Genomic DNA, 7,647 nt, shown 5'->3' with positions numbered 1-7,647 from the left:
TTTACTGACGGATAATTTACATTTCATAAAATTCAGCCATTGTAAGTGCACAGTTCGATGATTTTTAGTAAATTTATAGCTGTGATATCATCACCACAATCCAGTTTTATATCATTTTCAATAGTTTTTTTAATCTCTATTTTCTTTGTCCATATTAAAAATTGGACTTACGTGGTAGATGGATTGCAAAACTGACCATAATTCTATAACCCATTGCAACATGACTTTCTTGCTTCTTCTATTGAGAGGTGAAGTTGATTTCCTCAGTCCCTGGTTTGGGGACCAGCTTTGTGACTTGTTTTGGCCAACGAAGTGCAGTCTGATGGTGTGCCCTTTCTGAGCTTAGACCTCAAGAGGCTGTGCATGTTTCCACTTGCTTTTTGAAACCTGCTACGGTCACCATAAAGTTGGGCTGGCCTGCTGGCCCCATCAGCCACCCTTGCTTAAGCCCACTTAGATCAGCGTGCCCACCTGCTTGCAAACTGATCACGGACACAGAAACATCTTTCACAGAGACCAACTGAGCCCAGCCCAGGTAAGCAGCATTAGTCAGCCAGAGACACAGGAAATAGTAGAAGGTCATTGTTTTAATCACTAATCTTTAGGGTTGTTTATAAAACATCATCACTGTGGTAATAAATAACTGATACAGGGTGGTCATGGGAACAATTTTTTTAAAGCTATGAAAACACTGAATATTCTGCCTAGTATATAGAAGGTCCTCACTACATTAAAATGTTCAATTTAAAGAATATTTATAGAAGTCCTCATATGTGAAAAACACTTATGCTTGAAGTTGCAAGGGCTGTAAGATTGAAATGGTATAAAGCCCTAAGAATTCAGTTTCAGTAGGATACACAGCCATAATGTAGAGTGGTCTAACCTTCTATTCGACTTCTAATGTTGAAGTAGGCTCTCCATTATCTGTAAATAACTCTCGTTTTCTTGGTATGTTTCTAAACATGTTCAAGGTGCTCAAGGGATATAGTTTATCGAATACTCCCCAAAACATCACATTGATCACAAGTACAGTATTTGCATTTATTAAAAGAAAGAAGTCTATGTTAGAAGCTTGGCCATGTGAAATGCTTCATTAGTCCAGGAAACAGGAAAGCAGACATGAAATCAGAGCCAGGCTGAGGAAGAGGATAAGAGAGCAGTGGGTGGCAAAGCCTTAATTTCTAAAATGACCAGGAGCTTTAATTCCGAGGATGCCTGAAGAACAGAGCATTGCCTTAGCAAATTGCTTTTGCTCACTTCTAAAATATTCTAGTGGGATTGGGGTAGGAGGAGAGGTGGAAGGAGTGAGTGTGGAGGCAGATCGGACTCTGGTACCAGAAGTCTTATTGGTTGATCTCTAGCAGCAGATTCTGTTAACTCATCCTTCTTCTTCAGGAAGCAGGTCACCTGGGGAGTCTGAGCACAGTGCAAAGAGCTTTGGCTTGGGAAGCGGGGTCTCTAATTCCAGCCCTGACTGGCAAGTGCTGAATAGTGACCATGGACAAGTCACTCCCCCTCCTCCCCCTGCCTCACTGAACTACATCTCCAGACCTTTTAATTTTGTATTTGGAGATAGGGTCCCATTGAGTTCTCAGGCTAGCCTTGAACTCAGCCTCCTGAGTAGCTGGGATTATAGGGATGTGCCAGTGTGCCTGCTGATCTAGGTAATTCCTCACGTTTTTTTTTTTTTCTATTTTGAATAGTTGATCTCTTCAAGTCTAATTAATCCACCAAAATGAAGAAGGGAATCGAAATTGGACCAAACCAAAATAGGTGAGAAGGACTTCTGAAAACATTGTGGACTCTTGGAAAATAAAGCTATTCAGAAAAACCAAAACAGGTCAATGGATGAGCCCAGCGGCTATGGAAACTCTCCACTTCTCCACTGAATGTTTGTAGTCTGACAATTTCTATCCCCAGGGGCTTCAGAGGTAACTGAATGATTCCCAACCTGTGACCTGCTGCTGGGTGAATCCGTGGCCTCCCAACTGAATGTAGCCTTCCTTTCCTCTTAGAGCAAAGATATATAAGGCTTTTCTGAAAATGAACTTGAAGCTGTAATAAATCCTCTATTTAAATGAGGATACATACATACACCTAGTGGTCTCCTAGGAGTGAGAAGGTGGTCTTTTTTTCCAAGTTGTGGGAAACAGTGTTTCACTTTACCATGTGTAACACTTGGAAGCTGAGGTTGAATCAGCATTCCCAGTGCTGATTAGGGTCTCATTTAGGATGACAACTATCAACAATCTCAGGGAAATTTCTGGAACACCTTTGGGGGAGACAAAATCCTCACTACTTCCTAAACCACTCCTGGGAGGTGGTGAGGGAAGAAGTAACAGAAGCCCTGGCTCTAGAAATGACGGTCCAGGCTGAAACCCCAGGAGGGGACTTCCCTCTCTTGCTGTGAGGAACCAATTCCTGACTGCAAGTTTTCAAATCAGGTCCACTGCAGCATTTCTCCAGGGAGCCAACTTGAAATAGACAGACGTCCCACTGTGAAGTCATTTGGCTTTCAACCGCAGGGACTTCTGCGCAGTGGGAGTCTCCTGTCTTCCTCAAGTAGGGAAGTTAGGTGGCAGTAAAGGAGGGGCCATGTGAGCACCCAATAACTGCTGCTCCACCAGAAGCAGGTCCAGGGTCACCTGTGAAATGTGATTACATTGGATTCCTTTTCCATCTCAAAAGAGAAAAGAATTCAAACAGCATTGCTGAGGTCACTGTCCCTCTCTTGCAGTGCCACTCTCTGGTCTGGGCATTCCTTTCTTCCTTCTGGAATACCATTTGCTCCTGGAACACTGGATTGCTAGAAGGCCTGCCAGTCACAACAGATCACCCGCACTTGGTGGCATAAAACAATCTTTTCATTCAGCTCATGGATTGGATTCTGTGAGTCAGAGATTTGAACAGTACATGGAGGGACTGTTTATTTTAGTTCCACAATGCCTGCAGCCTCAGCTGGAGGGATTCAAAGGCTGGGGGGAATTCACGGTGGGATCCTTAGGAGGCTGCTCCATTCACAAGGCTGGCAGGTGATGCTGGCTCTAAAATGGAACCTCAGATGCCACTGAAAGCTAATTTACCCACCCTGCCCAAATCCACTCCCTTTGCTTCAGCTTCCTCCCAATATGGCGGCTTCCATGTGGGGGAATTTCTTATGCAGCAGCTCAGGGTTCTGGGCTCCAAATGTAAATGCTCCAAGAAGCTGAGAACTGTAAAACCATTTCCACCTACCTTTGAAAGTCCCAGATAATCACCTCTGCCATATCCACTTCATTTCAAGGAAGTCAGTAGCCTGCGGTTGTAGACCTAACCCTCCCTAGGAGCGCTATCAAAGAATTTGAGAACATGTGAGGTTTTCAAAATTATTTTTCAATTTTCAATAGAATTTTTGTTTTGAGCAGTTTTAAGTTCACAGCAAAATTGATCAGAAGGGATAGATATTTTTCTTTCTACTCCCTGCGTCCACACACCTACTGCTTCTTCCATTATCAACATCCCCCAGAGAGTGGCCCATCTGTTACAGTTGATGAACACATGTTGACACATCATTATCACCCAAAGTCCATGGTTTACATTAGGGTTCACTCTCTGTGTTGTTCATTCTATGGGTTTGAACAAATGTATAATGACACATATCCACTACTGTAGTGTCATGCAGAGTGCTTTCGCTGACCTAAAAATCTGCTGTGCTCTGCCTTTTTGTTTTGCAGGCTTCATAGTAGCCCGAGCTGCCAAATCTAAACTAAGCCTTACTATCACTCTCTCTCTGTGTGTTTCTCTGTAAGGAACTCCCTTCCCTTCACCTCTCAGGTGGAAGTGTATGTCATCCAGGACACTTCGGAGGTGACCATGGCAAAGTGATAATTCTTCTTGGCTCTCTGGTCCTTGTTGACTTTTAAAATGGCAGGTCTCTCCCTTCCCTCTGTTCTTCTTCCACCCCTAGCTCTTCTCTCCTAGCCCCTGAGCCCTCACTCCACTTTAAGATTGTTCTGTAGGTCCCTGGGTGATTCTGTATGACCTTGTGTGCCCTTGCAGAATTAATTAAATGCTAATGATCCATACCCAGGCTCCACAAGGTTCTCTTCCTTGGTAATGGTTTCATGCCAGACTTTGGACTCATGCTTGACTGAAATGGTTTCTCTTTCATGGGGTGATTTTGGGAGGAAAAACTGTCAAGCATGTTCTAGAAACCATCAGCTGCTGTGCTAAGCACAGGACCCTGAGGACTTGCTCAGTAAATGATTGCTTAATAAATTAACCCTGGGTTAGAGTAACCCCAGATGACTTATGGGCTCTGATTCCACCTGACTCACTACAGGAGTTGGGGACCTTGATCAGTGAGCAGTCTTGTAAGTATACAAAGGGGGCAGGCAGCATGCACGTTGTGTGTGTGTGTGTGCGTGTGTGTGTGCACGTGTGCTCGTGCATGTGTGTACATGTGGTTTGCATGGCTGGGGATGATGGGTAGTGATGGTTCTATGGCAATATATTACGGGTTGGGACCAGCAGCATTCACTAACATGGTGGCTCTATGGTCTTCTGATAGTCTGCCCCTTTCCCCCTACCTGTAGCATTGGAACTTCACTGAACACATTCAACAAGCTCTCCAACTGTTGGGCGACTTATTAAGTTTCCTGGAGGCTCAGACCACTGCTGCTTCCTCTTTTCCTTCCCAAAGCATTTGGATAAACCATCAGAAACTCTCTGAGTAAGCTTGACCTCACTTGACCTATATGTAATAGGGGGAGTCCAGGTTTGTAGAATCAATGGGAGAAATAATAAGAATATGTTAATCAATCAAGGTAATTAGAGATACTGGATTCCCAGGGAAGCTTTTAAGAATGACCTGCTTATGTTTCTCATTTAAGAAAAAAAAAAAGAGGGGTGGGGACATAGGTCAGTGGTCAAGCACTTTCTAACATCCATGAGGCCCTGAGTTCCACCCCCAGCATGGGGTCATAGAAAGAAAGGCATTGGGGTTGTGAGAGGAAACTTCTGTCCTTTCTAGCAGTGCTGATGTTAACGGTTGGGACAATGTGTCTATGGAGAAAAGGGATCACAAACTGACTATGGGATATCATTGAACTAAAATGAGATTGCTGCTTTTTTTCTTTTTTCATAATGCCTGTGCAGGTCTATGGCTCTAATGAATCAACTCTCTGTGCCCATGTGTCAGTATTGTAGAACAGAATGAACAACAGCCCACTGAGACATGGATTTCTCACCAGTCTGAAGGTGACAAACTTAATGCTCAGAGAAGCAAATTGTATTGCCCAGAACACACTGCCACCAAGCAGTTGACCCAGACCTTTTACTCATACAATAAACATACAAGGCTATGTATTAAGCTATGGACAGGAAATGAAGATGAAGGTGAGTCGGTTCAGGTCTACAGGAAGTTCATGGTCTAGGTGAGGAAGACAGGTCATTTTGCAACAATGTGATAAGTGTGCTGATAGAGCCATCCAGAGGGCGTTAGGGTGCCATCAAGAGGCACCTACTGGGCAGCGTGATGAAGACTTCCTGGAAGAGGTGATATTTGAACCAAGTGTCAAGGAGAATTAGATGTGGAATTAAAATATAGCAAGGAATGTGGAAGCAGATGCAGCTCTAGGACTGCTCTGGGTGGGGTTTATTCTGAGTTTGAATTAATAGGGCTTCTCCCACTGTGCTCCTCCCCTCAAGGCCCTGATGCTGGACATCACAGCCTGTGTGGTACCTTTTGGTCCCTGAGCTCCCAGATTTCACTCTTCAAAGGTCCTTCTGGAGTTAGCAGAACCTGGGATGCATTTACGGCAACTTTTATATTGTGACTTCCCTGGAAGAGTCCCCCTTCTGCACAACTCCGCCTGCTACAATGAATAGGTAGCAGCTGTGTCAAAGGCCGTTGGCTCACTGAAGGAGGGAGAGTCCATTCCAGAATGCTCTATGACTGCCTTAGAGCATTTTGGAAAAAGTAGGCCAGAGATCACCAGGAAACAATGGCTCCTGGGTTCGCTGCCACAAGCAAGGTGTGATGAGTCAGAATGAAGCAACCGTTACATACACCAACAGGTCTAGTTGGCAGCAGGTAGAGATATTACCTCAGTGAAAAACCAGGCCTGAAAACGGATGCCATCTAACTGTGCCAAAGATCTGCTGAGCTCTTTGTTCTCTTTGTGCCCATAGTGATAGTTGAGAGTGGAGGAGAGTGGGCAGGGAGACATTCAATCATGCATTTATATTTCTACGTACTAAATAAATAGATCACTTTTCCTAAAGAATACTCCCCAAGTTGGCCTCACCATTGGCTCTTTGATTCCTCCCTTCAATAGGTCTTCTCCACAGAATGATTTGGAGGAGACCTGAAGACAGATACTTCTCGGGTCACATCCCACAGCCCAGGCATAATGAAAATAGGTGGAGTTTCTATCCTGTTGGGAAAGATTCTATAGGAAGGATAACTGTGACCAGATATGTTAGGAAGAGCTTACCAGAAGCCCTTCTTGGTATTGGACCTGGGAATCATAGATCTAGGTGCTGGAAGTAACTTTTGTCCTTTTTCAGGTAAGGACAAATTACCTGACTTGAATTAGAGAATCAGGATGGACCCTGTCTCTTGCCTCCAAACCCCAACTCTTATACACACTGATCTGGACCCTATCCTATTGTTCTTTCCATTGTTACAGTGCTCAAAATACTATTTAATTATCTCTAAATGAATTTTGCCACAAAGCAGTGTCTACAGATTGGCTAAACAGCAAGACTCACACACATACGCTGTCTAACACTTCTAACATATCTATTCATATGATCTACAAATATGCATAAAGTGCCTGCTCTGTGATTTTTCTTTACTAAAAGAAGACAAGTTGAAGTACCATGTTTTATTGGCATTTGTAGGCTCAGTGCCCAACATGTTGTCATTTAAGAATTAACACTAAGACAATTCCTTCTTTAGTACCAAGGGTTGAACACAGGGACTTATACACACCAGACAAGGGCTCTGCCATTGAGCTACAACCCAATTCTTCCCTGTAAAACTTATCCACTTGAATATGCACACAGAGACCCCATTAAGAGCTGAGATTTGGTAGCTCTTTTTGATTTAAGTTCATTTAGCTCATTATGAACAAGTTTTCTTGTTCATAATCTTGCTTGGCCCCTATTCAACTATTGCTCTATTTTCTGGGCAATTTTTTGCATTCATAATTCATGACAGTTAAATCCACCCATCTAATCTTTGCTTTACTTCTTTGTTTCAGGAGATCATCTAGCAGTCTAATAGACCAACAAGTCATGTCCTGTGGCTCCAGGCCTGCTATTTCACAGCATACCAAAATCAACCACAGCCTTTGCCTCCGACCTCACCCATGTCAAGGGCAGAGATGGGGCTGCCCCAGGGAAGGTGGAATTTATGAAAATGTGTATGTTCTTTCTTGTTTTTATCCAGAACTCCCCAGAGAAGTAGAATTAACTTTCAGTGAAACAAAGCCAACTCAAATCTAAGGAAGAATTGCCCTCCTGAAGTTTGCTAGAATATCGGTGAAATATCAACTCTTGCTATTCACTCATTCACCTGGGACTGGGGGAAAAATGTATAGATTTGCAGATAAAAATACTTAGGACTACATTGGTAGAACAAATGCTTAATAGCACACAGAA

The 7,647-nt window shown here is 43.5% G+C and overlaps 1 long non-coding RNA gene across 1 annotated transcript; it reads left to right on the top strand.

Moving 5' to 3' along the window:
* Positions 1–259: 259 nt before the first annotated feature.
* Positions 260–5,568, top strand: LOC131424461 (uncharacterized). The gene is made up of 5 exons (XR_009227497.1): positions 260–535; positions 1,704–1,773; positions 2,738–2,889; positions 4,575–4,711; positions 5,137–5,568. It is a non-coding gene; the product is annotated as an uncharacterized LOC131424461 (long non-coding RNA).
* The last annotated feature ends 2,079 nt before the right edge of the window (positions 5,569–7,647 follow it).

The sequence above is a fragment of the Marmota monax genome, unplaced genomic scaffold (assembly GCF_021218885.2).
Source record: "Marmota monax isolate L192 unplaced genomic scaffold, Marmota_monax_Labrador192_F-V1.1 WCK01_AAM20220418_F8-fsc00105, whole genome shotgun sequence".
Classification (NCBI taxonomy): domain Eukaryota; kingdom Metazoa; phylum Chordata; class Mammalia; order Rodentia; family Sciuridae; genus Marmota; species Marmota monax.
Note: the sequence above shows the minus strand (reverse complement) of the source record. Positions and strands in the feature narration are given on the sequence as shown.